The sequence below is a fragment of the Pinus tabuliformis genome, chromosome 8 (genome assembly GCF_031772625.1).
Source record: "Pinus tabuliformis cultivar Carrire ecotype Pingquan chromosome 8, CPIR1, whole genome shotgun sequence".
NCBI lineage: Eukaryota > Viridiplantae > Streptophyta > Pinopsida > Pinales > Pinaceae > Pinus > Pinus tabuliformis.
In genome coordinates, this window is record NC_142294.1 from 399,252,731 (window position 1) to 399,273,291 (window position 20,561).

The window sequence follows — 20,561 nt, forward strand, 5'->3', positions numbered from 1 at the left end:
AAGCTAATAAGTTTAATCTTCTTATTTATATATCTAGCAATTCAACAATGTTTTTATAAAATTAAGTTAATAAGTTTAATCTTCTTTACTAGTTTCCTTTTTCTAATCAATTGATTATACATTTATATTTATTTTTATTATTTGAATTTTTTAAACCAGCTTAGATCCATCTTAAGCCTCCACCTACTAACTTAGATCTCGATACTTGGTAGATCTAGAGCTAAAATAGATCTAGGATAGTTTAGTTTAATTAATAATAATAATAATTATTATTATTATTATTATTTAATTTGACGTGAATCAAAATATTTACAAAACTACATTACAACATCTTTTCCATATTGAGCTAGAGCCCTCTGAGCCTATAAACAATTTTTTTTTTGTACTCATTAATATAATTATCTCATATTATCTCCCAAGTTAATAGCTCATTCTCCATTATTGTAAAAATAACAAAGGAATATTCATATGATAACTAAGAAATTTAATTTAGTGATTCATGTGAATTATTTATAACTTTATTATTAAAAAAAAAACAATATATTGAGATCTACATCATAAATGTGAAAGCATTCCATATATACATCATTAAATGTGAAGGTATTCCACATTAAATATTAATATTGGAAATTGTCTTCTTTTCACAAGAATTCGACCATACCATTTCAAGCAAGATTGTAATTTTGTTGTTGTTTAAAAAAAAAATTGGATGCATAAATAGATTTAGCACCTTGAAAAACTCCCGAGACATTCGAAATCTATAGATTAAATAACTTAAACTCAAATTTTTAAAAATCTCCACAGGGTTTTCCTTAAAATTAACCAAAAAAATAGCTTGAAAATGGTCATTTCATCTATTAGTTAAAATATGTGATTAATTAAAAATATGTCATTAATAATTAATTAAATATGATATAAATATTAATATATATTTAGTTAATTGTTGATTTGTTCAATGTTTATTATTAATTTAATCACAATAATATGATTTGTCAAATATTATTAGTGGTCACCTATGAAATCAATCTTTTATTCTTCAAAATAATAAAAATGACAAATAAATAATCTCATACAAAAATCTAAACTATAATTAAAATAAAATCTTTAAAACTATATATTTATAAACCACTCTCATTAAAAAAAAATATTAAGAAATTAAGTATTTTTCTTCTTCTTTAGATTTATGCTAAGTTGTTAAATTAAAAAATTGATCGACACGAATCTCTCTCTTGGATGGATCTCTCTCTTGAACTTAGTCTCTCGTCCAACCTACATAAACTTACAAATTGAAAAAGTGGCACATGTAAACTCACACTTTCTAACTTAAAACTTCATTTCTTTAGTTGAAATTCATAGAATACAAATCTTGATCCATATAATAAATACATATTGCAATCATGATCTAGGTGGATATTGGTGGCCACCTGCCTATTCCACCTAGACCTCTAGTCGGTCTCATCTGTTTCCTTGTTTATTTCAGCATTTACTGTTTTTAGCAATATTTTGGATCCTAAACTTCCGAAGTAGTTTTGACCCCCTAAATGATGTTTTTTTGAGGTCCGCAACAAACCCATTGCCATAGGCAAGGGCCTGCCACAAATCCTATAATACTTGGAGAGACCTTTCCAACAAGGTAGTGTACATGCCAAACGGAGATAATATGACGAAGTTATGACCCCGAGAAGTTGGCTACCCAACTAACCCCAACGAGGCCCACAAACTCTTGTTATTCCATCTCCTGGGGTTAGGATTTTGGTTGTTTATGGTTTTCCCTTATTATTCAATAATAAATAGACCCTTGAGCCTCATTGTAACACAAGTTAGAGGCATGTAGCCACCACATCTCTTCTTAGAGATAATCTTCCATTGCCAAGTTAGTTTATTTCCATTTTGTTTGTAAGCATACTTCAATATTTTGATATTAATGAAATGAAGTCTTATTTATGCATCATCTTTGTATTTATGGTTATCTATAATTGTTGTGTTCCAATATAAGTTTGGATCAATGGTATCATAACGGTCTTCTCTTTCTTTGTTTTTCTTTGCATGTCCCCAATGAAGTCAGGGTATAAGGAGTTCAGGCTCAATCTAGTTGAACCTTTGCAAGACTAGCTTTGCAAACCCGATGAACTCCCATGAGAAGAAAAGAAAGACAAGGGGGTAGGAGACATTTTCAAAATATTTCTCGAGGAAGCCCTTAAGTGATAGAGGAACTTGATGATGGATAACTTTTCCCAGATCCTTCGACGACTACCCACAAGCGATAAATCTTCATCTAGAAGCCACTCTAGAGGTGCCACTCCTTTTAAGGTGCAAGTTAACTTTGATATTCCTATATTTGAGGGCTAGATAGATGCAGATGTCATAATTAAATAGTTGAATCTATTGGAAGGATATTTTTCAGTTCATGACTTTTCCAATCAAGAAAAGATTACTTTTTCACTTCTCAAATCTGCCCCACACGTCAAGGATTGGTGGGAAACCTACTGTGAACAAAAGGAAAAGAGGGAATCCTCACTATTTTTAGCCACACCCACTTGGGATTCTTTCTAAGATGTCATTAAGGAAAAATATTACCCTATCGGGAGCTATGAAGATAAATACATAAACTAGACCATGCTACAATAGGGAAGGGACTAAGATGTTTCGAAGTTCAAAAATGTTTTCCATACCCTCCGCACGAAGTTGTGTATCAAGGATTATTAGAGACATTTGGTACTCAAGTATTACAACTGTCTACACAAGTACATCCAAGATGAGATGGAGTTCCTAGACATCTCCTCACTTGGCATGACATACTGATACACTGTCAAGATCGAGAAAAAATTTAAATAGAAGAAACGAGACTTTCGATCTATGAATGTGAAGCAAGGAAAAGGTGCTCCCAAACAACATAGTAAAGGCCAAAGCTAAGGAGGGGAAATTCAGGACAACCTAACAAAGCCGCAAGCAAAGAAAAATGCCACGAGGACAAATAAGGACATGGGAAAATGGTGTGAGTTCCATAAGAGCTCCATTCACAACACAAGTGAGTGTTAGGCCAAGTAGTCACTGGTGGCTAAGATGAAGGTTTTTGAATCAGATGGATGTTCCGACCTTGAGTTAGAACCAAATAAGGGAAATTACAAAGGGAAGAAAATAATTGACGTAGAGACCAGTGCCACCTTGGCCACCACCAAGATCCAAAAGAATGAGCCTAAAGATCCAGAAGAGGGGGAATGTCTCCTCCACTCACAGATGTGGGTGAAGGGTTCTCTGCTGCAAATCATTGTTGATAGTGGAATAAAAAAGAACCTCATTTAAATAGAAGTTGTGAAGTAGTTAGGCCTCCTGACGACAACACATTCAGAGTCATACACCATTGGGTGGCTTCACCAAAGACAAGATCTTCACTTTAGCCAATATTTTCACCTTCCCTACAACATCAAGCCCTTCACGGATGAGGTATTGTGTGATGTTGCTCCTTTTCAAGTTTGTGATTTATTATTAGGACAACCATACTTTTCGAAGCGACATCATGTATATGAGTCTAGACCTCACTCTATGATTATTACTTTAGCCAATAGGTTGTACAGGATACCAGAGGCAACCCCACCTATCGCCATTTCTTTGATCACTGTAAAGAAATGCAATTAGACTATTTCCCGGACCAGGATATTTTTTCTTCCTTATGATTCATTCTTAGGGTGTTATGCTCTTGACCTGCGAGAAAATACCAGAATACCAAAAATGTGAAGAAATATACCTAGAACACATAACAATAAGAAATAACAACATGTATTTTATTATTCAGAAAGGAAAGCAATGTTCACTTGCCTCTTTGAGGGGGCAACCTCTAATAGAGTTAGGCTCAATTACAAAATAATACATGACACTCCTCAAGGGGAGTCTCTATCCTTTATATAGTATTCATACATGCAATACCATGGGTCAGTACCATAGTTCTTATTAATACCATCTATCTAATACCATGGCCCATTTGCAACTAAATGTGGCCCCTTCATTAAATGTGGGTCAACCACTTACAATTATTAATATGGGATTTATTGACTCTTTAACTAACTATAACTATGACGCGACCCTATTACATAAATAAAGGGGTTAGGGTTGGACCCTATCATGCCCTCCCCCATAAAAATAGCCTTGTCTTCAAGGCTGAAGTTGCGGAAACTGTTGAAGAACAGTGGCTGGTTCCCAGGTCACATCTTCTGGAGAGGTGTATTTCCACTTGATGAGGACTTCCTTGATCTTATGGTTGCACAGGTGTCATTCTCGCGTGTCAAGAACTTGTTCAGGTTGGAGCCAAATTGAACCTTCTTCATCCAATTTTTGTAGGTTGGTTTGAATTCTACAATGGTTCCTAACCACTTTCTTGAGGCATGAGACATGGAATATGGGATGGAATTTTACAGTGGGTGGCAAGGCTAGCTTGTAGGCTACTTCTCCAATGCACTGAAGTATTTGAAATGGTCCGTAGAATTTTGGAGATAATTTCTGACAACCCTTTTCTTTGAGTGATGTTTGCTTATATGGTTGCAACCTCAATAATACGTGATCCCCTTCTTGAAATTTGCACTCTGAACGATGTTGTTCTGCCTATTGCTTCATGCGATTTTGAGATTGATGGAGATTCTCTTTAAGGTGGGCCAGCATGTTTCTATAGGAGTTGATCCACTGCTTGTACCTTCGAGCATCCCTGGATATAAGAAGTAGGTGAAGGAGGGAGTTGACCATAAACTGCTTCATATGCAGTCATTTTGGTGGTGGCATGATAGTTAGTATTATACCACCATTCGGCTAGAGGTAACAACTATACCCATAGATGTTTCTTTTCCGAAGTGAAACACCTGAGGTAGGTCTCCAGACATTTGTTAACTGCTTCAGTTTGACCATCAATTTGGGGATGATAGGAAGTACTGATTTGTAGTTGGGTACCTTGTAGCTTGAAGAGTTCCTGCCAAAAGTTACTGGTGAAGATCGGGTCACGATCAAACATAATGGAAGTGGGAATGCCATGAAATTTAAAGATCTGGTCCATGAAATATTAAGCCACCAAAGCTGGTGTAAAAGAGTTGGGTAGGGCACAAAAATGAGCATACTTAGAAATTCTGTACACAACCACCATGATGACTGACTTGTTGCCTGACTTCAGATGACCTGTAATGAAATCCATAGAAACCTCCATCCAGATTGAGGCCGGCATGGGCAATGGATGTAATGTGCCCGGGGATTTGACTGTTTCTCCTTTGTGGCACTGACACACATCACACTCAGCTACAAAAGTAAGAATGTCCTTTTTCATGCTTGTCCAAAAGAATAAACGTCGAGTGTGAGCATAAGTCTTCTGAAAGCCTGAATGGCCTACAATGGGAGATGAGTGCAACTCTACCTAAATGTGACTTTTCACAGTGGATGTTGGTGATATCACTATTTTGACCTTATAGCGAAGAATCTCATCCTACCAAGAGTAGCTCGCTATGGAATTTGGATCTGCCTGCAATTTATTAATGAGTTGGGAGAGCAAAGGATGTGAAAACCATTCCTTGTGAGCCTCTTCAATCCACTTTGGAATGGGAAGAGAGATTGCTAGCAAGGTGCTTTCCTCCTCAAGTTGGCGTGATAAAGCATCCGCTATGACATTTTTGCACCCTTTCTTGTAAATTATCTCATAATCATATCCCAACATTTTGGATAGCCATTTATTTTGTTGTGGCGAGGATAGGCATTGCTCCAAAAAATATTTAAGGCTTTGATGGTCTGTGGACTTGGAAATGCCGCCCCAATAAGTATGGTCGCCAGGTATCCACTGCATATAAGATGGCCATCATCTCCTTCTCATAGGTAGATTGTCCCAGATTTGTCCCACTTAGTTGTTGGCTAGTGAAGGCCAAGGGTCGACCTTCCTGCATTAAGACAACCCCAATACCCATACCTGAAGCATCACATTCAATCACAAAAGATTTGGTGAAGTCGGGTAGTGCCAATACGGGAGTGGAACACATGAGAAGGTGAGTGAGGGGTCTAGCAATGTGAGCATAATTGCGGACAAATTTGCGATAGTAGCCGGTGAGACCCAAAAATCCTCTCGAGCTCTTCAAGGTCTTTGCTTGAGGCCAATCCTACATTTCCTGGATCTTTTTGGGGTCCACCCTGACAAATTTGGCCCAAATACTCAACTTCTTCCATGCCAAAAGAGAACTTGGACAATTTGACAAATAATTTATGCTTCCAGAGTAGTTGCAAGAGCAGATCTACATGCTGGAGATGTTTTTCCCAGGTGAGGTTGTAGATGACGATGCCATCAAACAAAAAAGGGACAAATTTTCTGAGATATGGTTTAAGCAGGTGATTCATGAGGCTCTAAAAAGTGGATGGGGCATTACAAAGACCAAATGGCATGACCGGGAATTCATAATGGCCTTCATGAGTTCGGAAAGAAGTCTTTGGAATGTCTACTTCTTTCATGTGAATTTGGTGATAGCCCAAGCGAAGGTTGAGCTTAGTAAAGAATTGAGCCCCATTTAGTTCATCCAGCGAATCATTAACAACCGGGATGGGAAATTTATGTTTGATCATCAACTTCTTGAGGGACCTAAAGTCTCGACACATATGCCATTCCCCATATTTCTTGAGCACCATGAACACAAGTGATGAATAATGACTAATGCTAGAACGAATGACACCTTATTCCAGGACTTCCTTAATGATTTTTTCAATTTCATTCTTTTGGGTGAAAGGATATCTATATGGGCGCACATTTGGTGGTTGTGCCCCTAGGACCAAAGTAATGCTATGATCATGTTCCCCTCTCGAGGGTGGAAGCTCATGAGGCTTGTCAAAGACCGGCAGATGATTGTTTAAGACCTGTTTCATCTCAGGATGAATAAGAAGAGAAGTGGATATGAAGGCCTCGATGGCATTAAATTGGGCTATAACTCCATGGTGGTCCTTTTTTAACAATTTTTCCATCCTATACGAGTTGATGATAGAAGGAGCACCTTCCTGGAGTCCATGGAGGGTTTGTGTGTGTTTATTATGCTTAAAGCTCATATATAACTCCTAGAAATCCATTGTGATTGGGCCGAGTGTGCGGAGCCATTTGGCACCCAAGACAATGTCACACCCACCCATGTTGATGGAAAACATGTGGGTCTTTAGGTGATAATCCCCCATTTGAAGTTTGACATTTTCACAATGGCCTTCACATTTCATTGTCCCCTCATCAGCAATCTGGACCTAGAAATTAGGGACTGCTCTGACAAAACAATGCATTGCTTCAGCGACTCTTTGATGGATAAAGTTATGCATATTGTCACTATCAATCAAGACTACTACAGGGCTATGCTTAGTAAAAAAATGATTTTGAGATTTTGGGGAGAGGAAATTCCTGCCAAAGCATGAAGCAAGATAACTAGTTCTCAAGGTGTAGCTAGGAGCTCATTGTCTGGCTGGTTGTCCTCATCTTCCTCCTTTGGTCCCTCAAATGGTGGGGCTTCCTCAGATGCACTGTGATCAATAGCATCAATTTGAAAGAATTTGGGTTCCTTACATTTGTGCCCCGGGGAGTATTTCTCATCACAGTAGTAACACAATCCTTGCTTTCTTCTTTCTGCCGTTTCCTCTGGTGACACCTTTTGAACCTTAAGTGTTTGGGTAGTGCTCGGAGCTTGGGTGGGGCGACCCTTGGCTATGAACTTTGGACGAGTCGACTAGGCCGTTAACGCGCATTCTACTTCACGAGCTATCTTGCAAGCTACTAGCCATGAGACTGGGTGTTGTAGTTGGATGTGGGCTTGTATGGCATCTTTGATAACATTGACAAAACATTCCAACTAGAATTCATCTACTAGACCTCCTGTGCGAAAGGCTAATGCTTCAAAGGCTTTAATATATTCTTGCACTGTACCTGTCTGTCGGAGCTTAGTAAGGCAAGACAAAAAGTTAGATTCATGGTCAAAGTGATCAGAAAGGGCTTTTGAGAATATCTACCAAATCATTGCCCTTGAATAGCAGCGTTGATGCCACTGCCACCATTGCCATTTTTCTTGGTCCAAGTACAGGCTTCGCACACTTAGCTTAGTCGCATCATCTCTGATGTGATTCAATGTGAAATATTACTCCATTTGTGCTAGCCATGTGGCCAGGTGAGAGCCATCAAATTTATACATGTTTGACTTGGGTGGTTGAGGCTGGGACTATTGGTGGTTTCCATAGAAGTGAAGAGAATGGCTAGACTCGCCCTTAAGGTTTTCATTAAAATCATATGCCTCTGATTGTTCCCCTGACTTGCCCTTTGTTATTGTGTCATGTAAGGTCTGGATCTACTTCGTTAATGCCTCCAACTTTTGTTCAAGGGTGTCTAACTTCTCATTGGCCATAGCTTGAGCTCTAGTTTGTACCATGCACAGATCTGGTGCCCTTGTCGTTACTGTGAAAAAAAAATTGCGACCACCAAAAATTTTAATGCTGACAAGTGAATGGTACCACCTTGCTCAGCTCGTCGACCTGATTCTTATGGGCTAAGTCTCTTATAAGCGTCCTGGGATTTTACTCCGAAAGTAGTTTTACTCCTCGCTTAGGAATACTACAGTAGCCGATTCCCAGAAAAGTTAATGCTACCCAATGTCCTATGAGAATCATGCCCAGGTATAGGAGCCACACAAATAGTTAGATCTGTTGGTGAAACCCTCAACTGCAGAGTATGAGTAGAAATGTGGTAGTGGTTGAACCCCTGCTACTAGATCTAAATGGCGGATCTGATTGTTGCTACTGCTACAGAACCCAAACTGCTGGATCTGAATGGTGGATCTGATAGATCTTAATGGCGGAATTGATTGTTGCGGCTGCAACTGAACCCAACCTACTAGATCTGATCTGGTAAAGATGATGCGTAATCGAGAGAGATACAAGGGAACTATGGTCTCAAGGAGTATCAAGTGCTATAGATCGTAATATACATAAGGGTCTGATAGTAGTACTCGGCCCAATCTTTCAGGGCACTAACCAAAGAGGATGAACCATACCCTTAGCCATACAACCCGACTACACTATTGTATGTGCGAGTAATCTCCCTGATTGTTGCTCTTGGTGTACTGTAGCAGTAAGATGGCCGACGGTTCATCTATGGTGAGGTTTCAAGAGAGCCTAGGGGGCTTCTGATATACCCAGAGGGTACTTGGAAAATAGTCTGTGCATAGTTCTGTCTAATGCGCTACTACTCGAAGGGGTACCCATAGGGGTTACAAGGGAGTCCAACAAGCGTGACCACCTCTTGTATTTCCTGCATGCATGCCTCCCCAAATCCACAAGTTTATGGGCTCAACGACAGATCCTGTGGTTTAAAGACGCCAGAACATGTCTCTAGCCAAAAAAAAATTCCGCTAAAAATGGAGATCCCACCGGCCCTGGAATGTGCTCTGATACCACTTGTTATGCTCTTGACCTGCGAGAAGATACCAGAATACCAAATATGCGAAGAAATATACCCAGAACACAGAGCAATAAGAAATAACAACATGTATTTTATTATTTAGAAAGGAAAGTAATGTTCACTTGCCTCTTCAAGGGGGCAACCTCCAATAGAGCTGGGCTCAATTACAAAATAAGACATGATGCTCCTCGAGGAGAGTCTCTATCCTTTATATAACGTTCATACATGCAATACCATGGATCAGTATCATGGTTCTTATTAATACCATCTATCTAATACGATGGTCCATTTGCAACTAACTGTGGTCCCTTCTTTAAATGCGAGTCAATCACTTACAATTATTAATATGGGCTTTATTGACTCTTTAACTAACTATAACTATGACTTGACCCTATGACATAAATAAGGGGGTTAGGGTTGGAACCTAACATAGGGAAAGAAGAAGCTTTTGGCAAAGGCTTCCAGAAAGGGCTCCTCTGCACAATAGCAGCATATGGACAAGGTCATGGAGGAGTACAGGACATTTTTTTCTCACCTATAGGGGTACCTCTACACTGTCAGGTGAGGCACTCCATCGATCTAGCCCTAGGTGCACCACTACCCAATGGACCTATCTATCGACGCTCTGTTCTATAGAGTGATGAGATCAAGAGGTGGATTCAAGAGCTGTTGTAGAAAAGGCACACCAAACCAAGATCATCACTCTGTGGGAGCCTTATTGTATTGGTACAAAAGAAGGATGGGACCTAGATACTCTATATTGACTATCGGGTGCTCAACAAGATCACTATCTAGAATAGCTACCCAATCCCATGGATTGATGACTTTCTAGACCAGCTCAAAGGGGCCAAATATTTCAGCAAGATTGACTTGAAGTCTGGTTATCACTAGGTGCCTATCGAACCCTCTAATCTGTGGAAAATTGCCTTGAAATCCAAGGAGGTCCTTTTCGAATAGTTGGTCATGACTTTCAAGTTGACGAATGCCCCCGCAACCTTCATGTAGTTGATGGATGGCATCTTGCGACCCTTCACCAATGCATTAATGGTGGTGTATTTAGATGACATCTTGATCTTTAGCCACAGTTGAGAAGATCACCTCCACCATATTCGACAGGTCCTTCAAACATTGCGACAACACAAGTTGTGTGCCAATTTGGAGAAATGCACTTTTGGCATGACTCAGGTTCAATATATGGGGTACATCATTGATGAGCAGGCTGTGCATGTGGACCCAACCAAGATACAAGTCATTCAGGATTGGCTAGCCCCAACCACTCTAATAGAGCTCCACAACTTTTTGGGCCTTGCCAATTTCTATCTCAGGTTCATGTTGGGGTTCTCTCATATCACTTGGCCTTTAAGTCAAGTTACCAAGGGTAGAGCGAAAGAAAATATTTTTTGTCCAAAACCTAACATAAGGCATTTTTTTTGTTGAAGTATTGCCTCTTCTCTTCACGAGTGATCACATTAGCAAACCTACAACAACCATTTGAGATTGCAACAAACGCCTTCGACTATGTTATTGGTGTAGTTTATAATCAACAGGGGCATCCAGTGGCTTACCACAGTGAGACACTTTCAGACACAGTTCGAAAGTATGCCACTTATGTCAAACAAATGTATTCCATTGTGCAAGTCTTCCATTAATGGAAGCATTACATTATGGAGAAGGAAATGATCATCTACACAGACCACTGAAATCTACAATTCATACAGACACAAGGGAAGTTGCAGAACGATCACCATCAGAAATGGTCCACATGCCTACAACCATTCCATTTGAACATTAAGTACAACAAGGGAAGCACCAATAATGTGGCAGACTGCCTCAACCAACCACCAGTCATGGTGTTGGTGACTGTGCTTAACTCTTGTGGGCACGAGACTTTGGGATGGCTACATCTTTACATGAATGATCTAGAATTCGACAGCACATACCAGTTAGTCCTAGAAGGGAAACAAGTTCCAAATTTTCACCTCCAAGATGCACTATTATGCCACTTGGGACAGATTTTTGCTCTTTCAAGTGAGCGTACTGAGATGATTTGGGAGGCTCACTATAGTTGGGTCATTGGCATTTCAGAGAAGAGAAAATAGTGGTGATACTACAGAATTATTATTATTGGCTGAAACTTTGTCAATATGTTGGGAAGTGCATTAGATCCTGCACCACCCACACCATTTCCAAACCAACCATCAAGAAGCAAGGCCTATATACTCCTCCACCTATTCCTAGTTGACCTTGGGAATTGATGGGACTCTAAAATAGACATAAATTAAGGCTCATCTAACCATCCTTCAGCACATTAAACCTATCCTTTTACATTAGATAATGTATTTTTAATTTTAATATGTTCATTAGGAAGATTTATGGATAATTTCATATTTGTGCCTAATATTATTTATTTTTGTGGAATATTATGAGAATATTGGCCAGATTATGGAGATTTGGAGGAGGAGATAATTTAGGGACCCGCTTCCTACTACATGAGAACAAATATTAAATAATAAATCAACAAGATATTCTGGAATTATGGCACATATTGTGGAGCTCCAATGATTGATAAAATCTAGAAATGTGTTCCCTGTCATTTAATGCAAATACCTAGTATTGAGAACCATATTCCACTAATAAAGGGATTTTGGTAGGGGAAATCTTCATCATTTCATGTGGAATGATTCCTAATCATTTTTTATAAGTATCAAGTCAAATTTTCCTTTAGTGGTGGATTTTTATTAGTCTTCTTGTGGAGAGAACTCGTATTTTTGCAGCTCTATTGTAATTTCTTGCAAGGATGTAATTGTATTGATGGAAATAATGAAGATTGGTGACATGTTCCACTTCTAAATATTTGTCTCCTTCATAGGACTTTGATTTTCCTTGGGCTTTTCCATCCTAGGAGCCTCAGAGCCCTTTTTTATCATTTGCTTTTCTTCTTTTCACTTCTTATTCACATGCTTCTCTTGTTCTTGTTTCTTTCTATTTCTGCATTTAGTATTAATGATTTCTTGTTGTAGGATTGGGTTAAATGGTCTATCTAAGTTATTTTATAGGATCAAAAGCATTATTTCATCCTTGAAAATATTTGTAAGCTCATATTAATCATTGAGCTACTTGGATTAGTTTACTTATTCCCAAATCTAGATTTCTGGAACTCCTTTGTGGCAAAGAACACTAAATTGCTGCTATTTTTTAGAGAATGCTAAACGAGATTCAGTCGAGTTGGTTCCACTATCATTAGATCACAAAAAAATTCTATTTATTAATAAAAATTACCCCATTACATTTTCACTTGATTAGGTTAGGCATTTGATAGATTTACTAGTTCACTAGTTATTGAATTTCTAGATTTTAGACTAGTAATTTTCTGCTATTTTTTAGCATGGGTTAACAGAGATATTTTTGAGTGATTCCACTTGAAATGGAGACCTAAGACATCCTATTCAATAAAAAAATTGTCCCATCCAATTTGGATTTTATTTTCTGGGTCATTCGATGAATTATAACTTCCTATAGTAAATCCATAACATTCTGTAGTCTCCTGTAGTAGCCTTCCAACATGCATTTACTTGCCCAGATTCACTCAAGAGTCTTGGTTATTATCCCTTAGGATTGAATAAAGACCCATAGGCTCTAAATAAATTATTAGGTAAGACTAAAGACCACTTAGGACTCACCTCTTTACCCATGCAAAACATTTCAGTGATTTGGTTTAATGGACAGATTTATGGATTGGATAATACAATGATGATTTTGTTGATTTCCACCTCCAATTAAATCTGTTAATGAATATAAAATATTTGAAATGTAATGGTTTACATATTTATGCAATTAGAATAGGTTTTTTTCCTTGTACTTTATTTCTTGCAATAGGTTAAGGTTTCCATTTCAAGCATTTCATTTTCTGCAATTAGTTTAGGATTTGACTTCAGTACATGCACTTCATTACATCATGATATCAAAGGAAGGACACATTGTATTCTACACCTATAGTTCTGATACCTCTTAAGTTTGTACAAACCTCGGGTTGATAATTAAAGTCGGTATCCTTGTGAGTTGTGGTGGGCTCCAGTATTGTAGCAATAATGCTACAACTCCTCGAGCTTCCTTCTCTAATTTTATCAACTCGGTAGTTCGTACAAACTTGGAAGCGATGGTGCTGTATGCACAAGTACTAGCTCTTGTCGCAGCTGTCACTTGGTCAGCTGGCACAAGTCCGCTAGGGCTCAAGCCAACTTCTATATGTTCTCAGAAGAAGCTTTTTAAGTGATGAACGAAAGCTATCTCAAAGGAAATTAACCTACTTTGCAAGAATGAACTGAAAAACCAACAAAACATGGAAACCCTAGTAAACCCTAATTCTACCAGCTTAATCCCTATGATGCAATGGTGGGGATGCAACTTATAAAAGTGATGTCATTACTTCTATTGGGATGAGATGCATGTGTCTAAACTACTTTCATCTGAAGAGAACATGTTTTTGTATTTTTGCTCAAGTTGTTGGAGTTATTATGACTGTGCTTCTTACTGGGTCTTGACTGTGCAGGGGTAGATCAAGGGGAGGAAGGCTTGGAAAAGGTCAGGAGGACTCTGAGATGGTCTAAGGGATCCCTCACATCATTCCACAGGAGTTCACAAAGTTCAGATGCCTGGCAACCGTGTTTGCAAGCTTCTACAGGATGTCTGCAGGGGATTCTACAGGAAGTTCAGGATTTCTACAGGAAGTCTGCTAACTTCTACAGGATGTTCTGCAATAGGATTTTTGAGTGATGGATGGGTGAATGAGCTGTATGGGTGGATAGAGAGGTAGGAGGGGAGCTTGTGATGGCTTATGGACAGAGAGATGAGATGGATAGGGAGTGTGTAAAGCTGGTTGATATAGAAGAGGTTAGAGGCAATGGAAGGCCGAAAAGATAATCCAACGTGGATGATAGAAGAGTTGGGAGGCAAATGATCGAACTGGGAGGTAAGTAGATGGCTTAGGCACGGCTCAGAAGGATAAGGGAATGATAGAGTGGTGCTGCGCAGTGTAAATGAAACAAATCACCTGTATCTTGCACAAAACCGAAATGTCATCAACCTACTCTAACTGTTTTATTAGAAACCAAAGAACAACAATGTAGTTTAGAGAGAAATCGTGCATGGTGCTGAAACAAAGAGTTATTTCTCGAGATCTAAATGCATGGTCACTTCTACAAATGGAAATATTACGTGAAAGCTTGCATGAACATGTAAAACTGTGTTTTTTGGTGGTTGGCACGGTCTGCACTCCCAATCTCTAAACAGAGGTGGAAATGAGTGTACAATCAACCTTTTCTTGGAACTCTGATGAATTCTAATCCTCTTACTCTAATCTAAACTACTGAAAGCACTTTATCCATAAAACTAACCTACTTAATCACATCAAGGAATTCGAATCAGCAAACTGTGTTTCCAAGTGCATGTAAAGGCAAAGAAATGAAATGCTGAAAGGAAAGACAAGTAACAGTACAAAGGAAGGAAGCCTTAGGCTCTCAGGTTGGGCCCAACCCTGAGAGCTTAAGCTCCTTTTAAGAACTCAGAGCTGCCTCAAATCTGCCTGCTTATTCATTAAGAGATAATAGTCAAAAGTCTGATAACATGCCAAAAATGGCTTACAAAAAGCAAAACAGAGCTATCAGCTCGTAGTCTAGGATAAACAACAAAGTTCAAAAGCTTTTCATCGAAGGCTACAACCTCAATATTTATACATTATGAGGGCCAAGCTAGCCTCCTAAATTAGTGGGGCTTGGCTGTCCAACTAAAAGTAAACTGTTGTTCCTTTAGAATCCGTTGGCTGCCTTCTAGCTCGGTGGTGATAGCTGTTGGAGCTCAGAGTTGGGGTGGAGATCACGAGGAAGGTCATTCAAGGTTGTGGAAAACCTTCCTACAAAACCGCAATGCCACCTTGGCTGTCTCCTTGCCTCCATCTGCGTGGTTTTGCTCCATTTAATGTCAAAAAACCTGAAATAAACATGTATTAGCCACCTAGGAATAGTGACTGCCCTCCTTCCTACAAATAACATGAATATACTAAGAAATGATGCATAAGTGATAAAAAATGAAGGGTTGAGCAAGGGTAAGTAGGCCAAATGAGCCCAAAATGTTACCAAATTTGGGGCTCATCATCACCCCCCAGCTAAAATATTTGCTCATCCTTGAGCAACTAGTCCAGCTCTTCATCCTGCATTGCCTTTACTGCCACCCTTACATCCCAAGCCTCTGTAGTAGTGTCCTCCTTGCTGATATGGAACCCAGCCCTTCTGTTCACCTCTTCCCACTGTTCATTATCATCTTTCTCTGTGCTGCCTTCCATCAATCCTAGCAGCAGTGGTGGGCTTAGCTTAAGGCCAATCCAGCTGGCCTGGAGGTTTTGCATGGATTTCTTATAAAGGGCCACCCGTACCAGAGCTTCCCTCATCCGAGTTGGGGTATGATACTCTCGGATTTTCAGACTGTGGGCCAATGTATTCCATCTGCGGGTGCATGCTTGGACAACGTTGTCTCCTAACAGTCTCTCCATGTCCTCAAAATGAGCTATGGCTTGGGCCTGTTGATCCATATATCTCAATGAAGCTTGAGGGTCAGTGGACAAATGTTGGTGTGCCGAGATTAGTGCAACTGGATCCCCTAGTTCTGGTCTGATGAGCAATGGCTCATTCAGCTCTCGGTTCATGACCACTTTGGCTTCTGCTGCTCTTTTGTCCTCATGGTTCAGCCATGAGGAAAATGCCATTAATTGCATATCTCCCAAGGCCGTATTGGGATCCCATGAAACTACATTAGGCAGGGCCAAATTATGGAGGTAGAACTCCGCTAATTTGGCCTTATCCTCTGATGAGCTGGTGCTGCATACTTCAGTGAATTGCTGCGGGTCTTGGAGCTGAGAGATACCTCTTTGCGCCAAGGTATTGATTTGAAATTGCAGCCATTGGTCTTTCAAGTACAGGCCATAGGATTTGGCTGGCTGTCTGCATTGGATAGCATCCATGGCCCAACTGGCCATGCAGGCCAATTGTGCCTCTTTCTGCTGCAGCTGTTGTCTGAGAGCTTGCACCTCAATTTGTGCTTGCTTTTCTACTTCCTGTAGATGTGTGGTTGGCTCTCCAAGACCGGTGTTCAGTTCCTTTTTGCCTTGCTGTTCTGCTGTGGTGTCCTTGGAGGATGTAGTTGTCCCTGTCCTCAGCTCCTGTAGCTACAATCTCAGCTTTTGGTTTTCTTCCTGTAGGAACACTCGTTGGAAATTTTCCACGTGTTTAGCCATGGACAATTCACTTCTGGCCTCCTTGAGCTGCTCCTGCAAGGGACCTATGTCCGCCACACCCTTTGACTTGGCTATTTTCATCCACGTGTGTGTACGGACTCTTTCTTCCTCCAATGCAAAAAACAGTGGCACAGTAAATTTCTGAGGTATAATTTTTCCAGCCTCTAAAAAGTTGTAATATGAGCTCAGACTTGGCTGAGGGCTGGGCTCTGGTATATGCTCTTTCTCCACTTCTTTTGGTGGCTCTACTTCGCCCTCCCTCGGTGGTGATGAGGGTGCTTCTCCTTCCATTCTCTCTGTTTCCTTAAGTCTGGCTAAAGTTTCCTGTAGAGCATCTTCAGCATCCTGTAGCCGGGCTTTCGAGGCCAATTGGTCCAACCTATCCTTCCAGGTAGTTTTCTTCGGGCTCCCCCTCTCATAGGTGACTGATATCTTTGAGGGGGACCTCTCCTTGGGCGAAGTAGGGGCATCTTCGATAATGATTGGGCTGCTGGACGGAGGCTGTGGCTTGCCCGTCTTTATTCTCACACTTCTTCGAGCTTTAAAATATAGAGGGGTCTCCCTCTTTCTCTTCTCCTTTGGCTTAGGAGGTGTACTAAGGGCAGCTAGCACAGCTGCTGCCTCCCTTGCAAGAATGTCATCTTTCTTCTCCTTGGGTTTCCTTTTCTCAGGGCTTCCTGTAGAAGACCCTTTTTCAGTTAATTTCGGGCTTCCTGTAGAAGACCCTTTTTCAGTTGATTTCGGGCTTCCTGTAGAAGCCGGTTTCGGTTTTCCTGTAGAAACAGGTGTCACTGCTTTGGTTTGTTTTGCTGCATGAGTTTTACTTTTTGACTTGGTTGCGGTTGCTGTCGAGGAACTTTTGTTGATGTGGACCTTTTCAGCCTTGTCCACTCTGCTTTGCAATCTTCTCTCTCTGGTTGTCAACATGGGTGTGTCATCCTTCTCTTTGGCACCCTTTTTCTCTTGTTTCCTCTTTTGCTCTTTCTTCTGCTCCGTGGTCATGGTCTTCTCGCCTTTGTCTTTCTTCCCTGCGGGCGCTGACTCCTTCTCCTCACTGCTAGATGAACCGAGCTCTTCGGTCAGCATCTTTATATCACCATCCTTGGTCAAATTTCTGAAGGCTTCCCATGAGAGAGGAACCTTGTATGTGTGGAGCGCATCCTCCACGAGGAGTTTGATGAGTCCATGGTGGGCTACCTGGTCTGGTGTGCCTTCTTTCAACTTGGTGGCACATTCAATCAGAGACTGTAGTAGAAAGTAGGGGAGACTGAGTTTGTTTTCTACAGGTAGGTCCATCTGATGCCTTAATTCCGTGAGTAACCGAAAATGGTACCCATATACAATGCTAAATCGACCTTCGCAGGTGATGTACTTCATAATCTGCAGGCTAACTTCACTCCACGGTGGCAGTAAGCTGGTTCTACGAACCCCATTTTTATCTTCTGAGAATTCCTCCTCTGGTGGAAAGAATTCTTTCTTAGCCTGTTGGCCCAATTTTCTTTCTTCTTTATCCCATGGTAATCCCATTGGGAGCTCAGTAACTCGGCTGATAAATTGTGGGGTGAGTCTGAGACTCAAACCCCTGAAGTTGACGGTGGCCAATGTTTTGGATTTCGGCCTCAGAGCTTGCAAAAACTCCTCTGCCACCTCATCGTCATAGCCCTGCAATTTGTCACAGAATGATATCCATTGCGCTTGCGTGAACAGCTCCACCACCTCAGGATTTTCTCTTAGCTTTGTGGAGTCGGTTGGTTCCCTTCTGATGAACCCACCCGGCATGGTGAAAAACTGCTGCGTTAACTGGAGGTGGCGGGTGCGGAAGAAAATTGGCTTACTGGGACAGAGCGTAGAATTACGCCTCTGCCACGCATACAATTCACAAAACTTATCTCCCGACGACCTTAACACTGCTTAACTATAACTCACATCCTGTAGGACGACAATTCATGCAACAACAGACAATACTTGCAATTTTTTCACGACCAGACTGTAGGACGTCGACTCTGCCACCCTCGAAACCAATTGCATGGAAGGTTCAGGCTTACCTTGTTAATCCGCCACCTTTTGACGTGAGGAACCCAATTTCCTGTAGAAACAGCTTTCCTGTAGAAGCAGCGCGTGAATTCCGGAGGATACTGTAGTGGGTCTGCGCTCTCTGTGCTGCTTAACAGGCATTCGAACGGCCAAAGACTTGGAGTGTCGAGCTGCAGAGAGATCCAGGTGCTCACTCGACTTTCAAACGGTGAATGATAAATGCGTGGGGTGGCAATCTAGCCGATTAGATTTGAATCCGGCGGAATCCGTGGCACAGGGGTGAGCTGTCCCTGCCGGACCGTTGGACGACGTCACTCCATCATTCGTCTGCGAGTTCCCTTACTGCCGCATCATTCCCCGCAGATCCGCCACCGTCACTTCTGTTAAAACTCGTTTTCCCCGACTGGATGGCTCTCACGTGTGCACTGCCCGTTCCTTTTTGCCACGACAACCGTTCAAACATCCGACTAGACCACTGACTGGTCGACGTGGCCAGTCGAATGGCCATACGACCGCTCAACCCATTCACTTCACACTTCGCAAACATTTCAAAGTAAAATTTATGCAATTCGACGGAAGAAAGGGCGAGGCACTTACCTGTGCGGCCGCGACACGATTCTTCAGGCTTTTGGACGACGATGGGTAGATTTGGTTGCTGCTGCGTGATTGCACAGGTCCGGAGGTTCTTCTTCACAGGCCGCTGACGATGAATTTTATGATTCGGCTGCATGTGCCTGCGTTATCCTTGCATGTTGCTCCGATGGAATGGTGTACACTCTAGTTGGCTTAACTGCTACGGGACTCCTGCAGGATGTCCTGTAGCAGTTTTTCCTCCTCGGGTGCATGCTGCACGATGAAGACGGTGGCCTCACGATCTCGCTCGCAGGGCTCTTGGATAGCTGGGATGGGTATGGCACGGCATCTCAGCGTTTTTTCATTAACAAAAAATTGCTTTCTCTTGAATCTCAATGATCTACCTTGATTGTGCAGGTATCTTTATTGCATGTCGACAGGGGTGGTAGAAGGAGGTGACAACAGTGTGTAAGGGTGAAAATAGTAGCTTGCATGCATCCAAACCAATCCTTGGTCATTAGATCTCCTCATACAATGAATTCTGGGCCGTCCCGAACTTCTACAGGAAGTTTCCTGTAGAAATACAGAACTTCCTGTAGAAAGTCTGCACCTTCCTGTAGAAAGTCTGCATCTTCCTGTAGAAGACTTAAGCTGTAATGAAATCGTGCCCATACCTTGGAGAGGATGAGTATTCTTGGAGGAGGTGCTGGTGAGGTCTCCTGGCAACGTGATAAGGATCCTTGACTTTGAGTTGAGAGACCTCCTCTCCTTCATAGAACACCTGCAACCTGCATGCATTACCACATTACAAACTTGCTGTCCCTGTCTTTTTTTCTTACTATTTTTCTTTCTTTTTTTTTTTTTGAAAGGCAATAGGGGCGCCTCAGAGAGGTTTTCACTCAAGGATCTTTTTCAAATTCCCTTTTTTTTTGAAAGACAATAGGGGCGCCTCAATGAGGTTTTCACCCCTACCACCTGCCTTGGGAGCCTCAGAAAGGTTTTCACCCAAGGATCTTTATTTTTTTTTAGATCTTTCAGGGTATGCCCAAAGCAGAGGCAGAACCCTTCTCTATGACCAACATTGATTTCTCCATAGTTTTTATGAATTCTTGCCTTGAGAGAGGTTTCCTGTAGATCTTCAGTCGATGCCCATTGACAAGCATGGGGATGGACTCCTCATCAATGGTCCGAATAAGAAAAGATCCATTGTCATGACATTTTTCCACTGCATATGGTCCC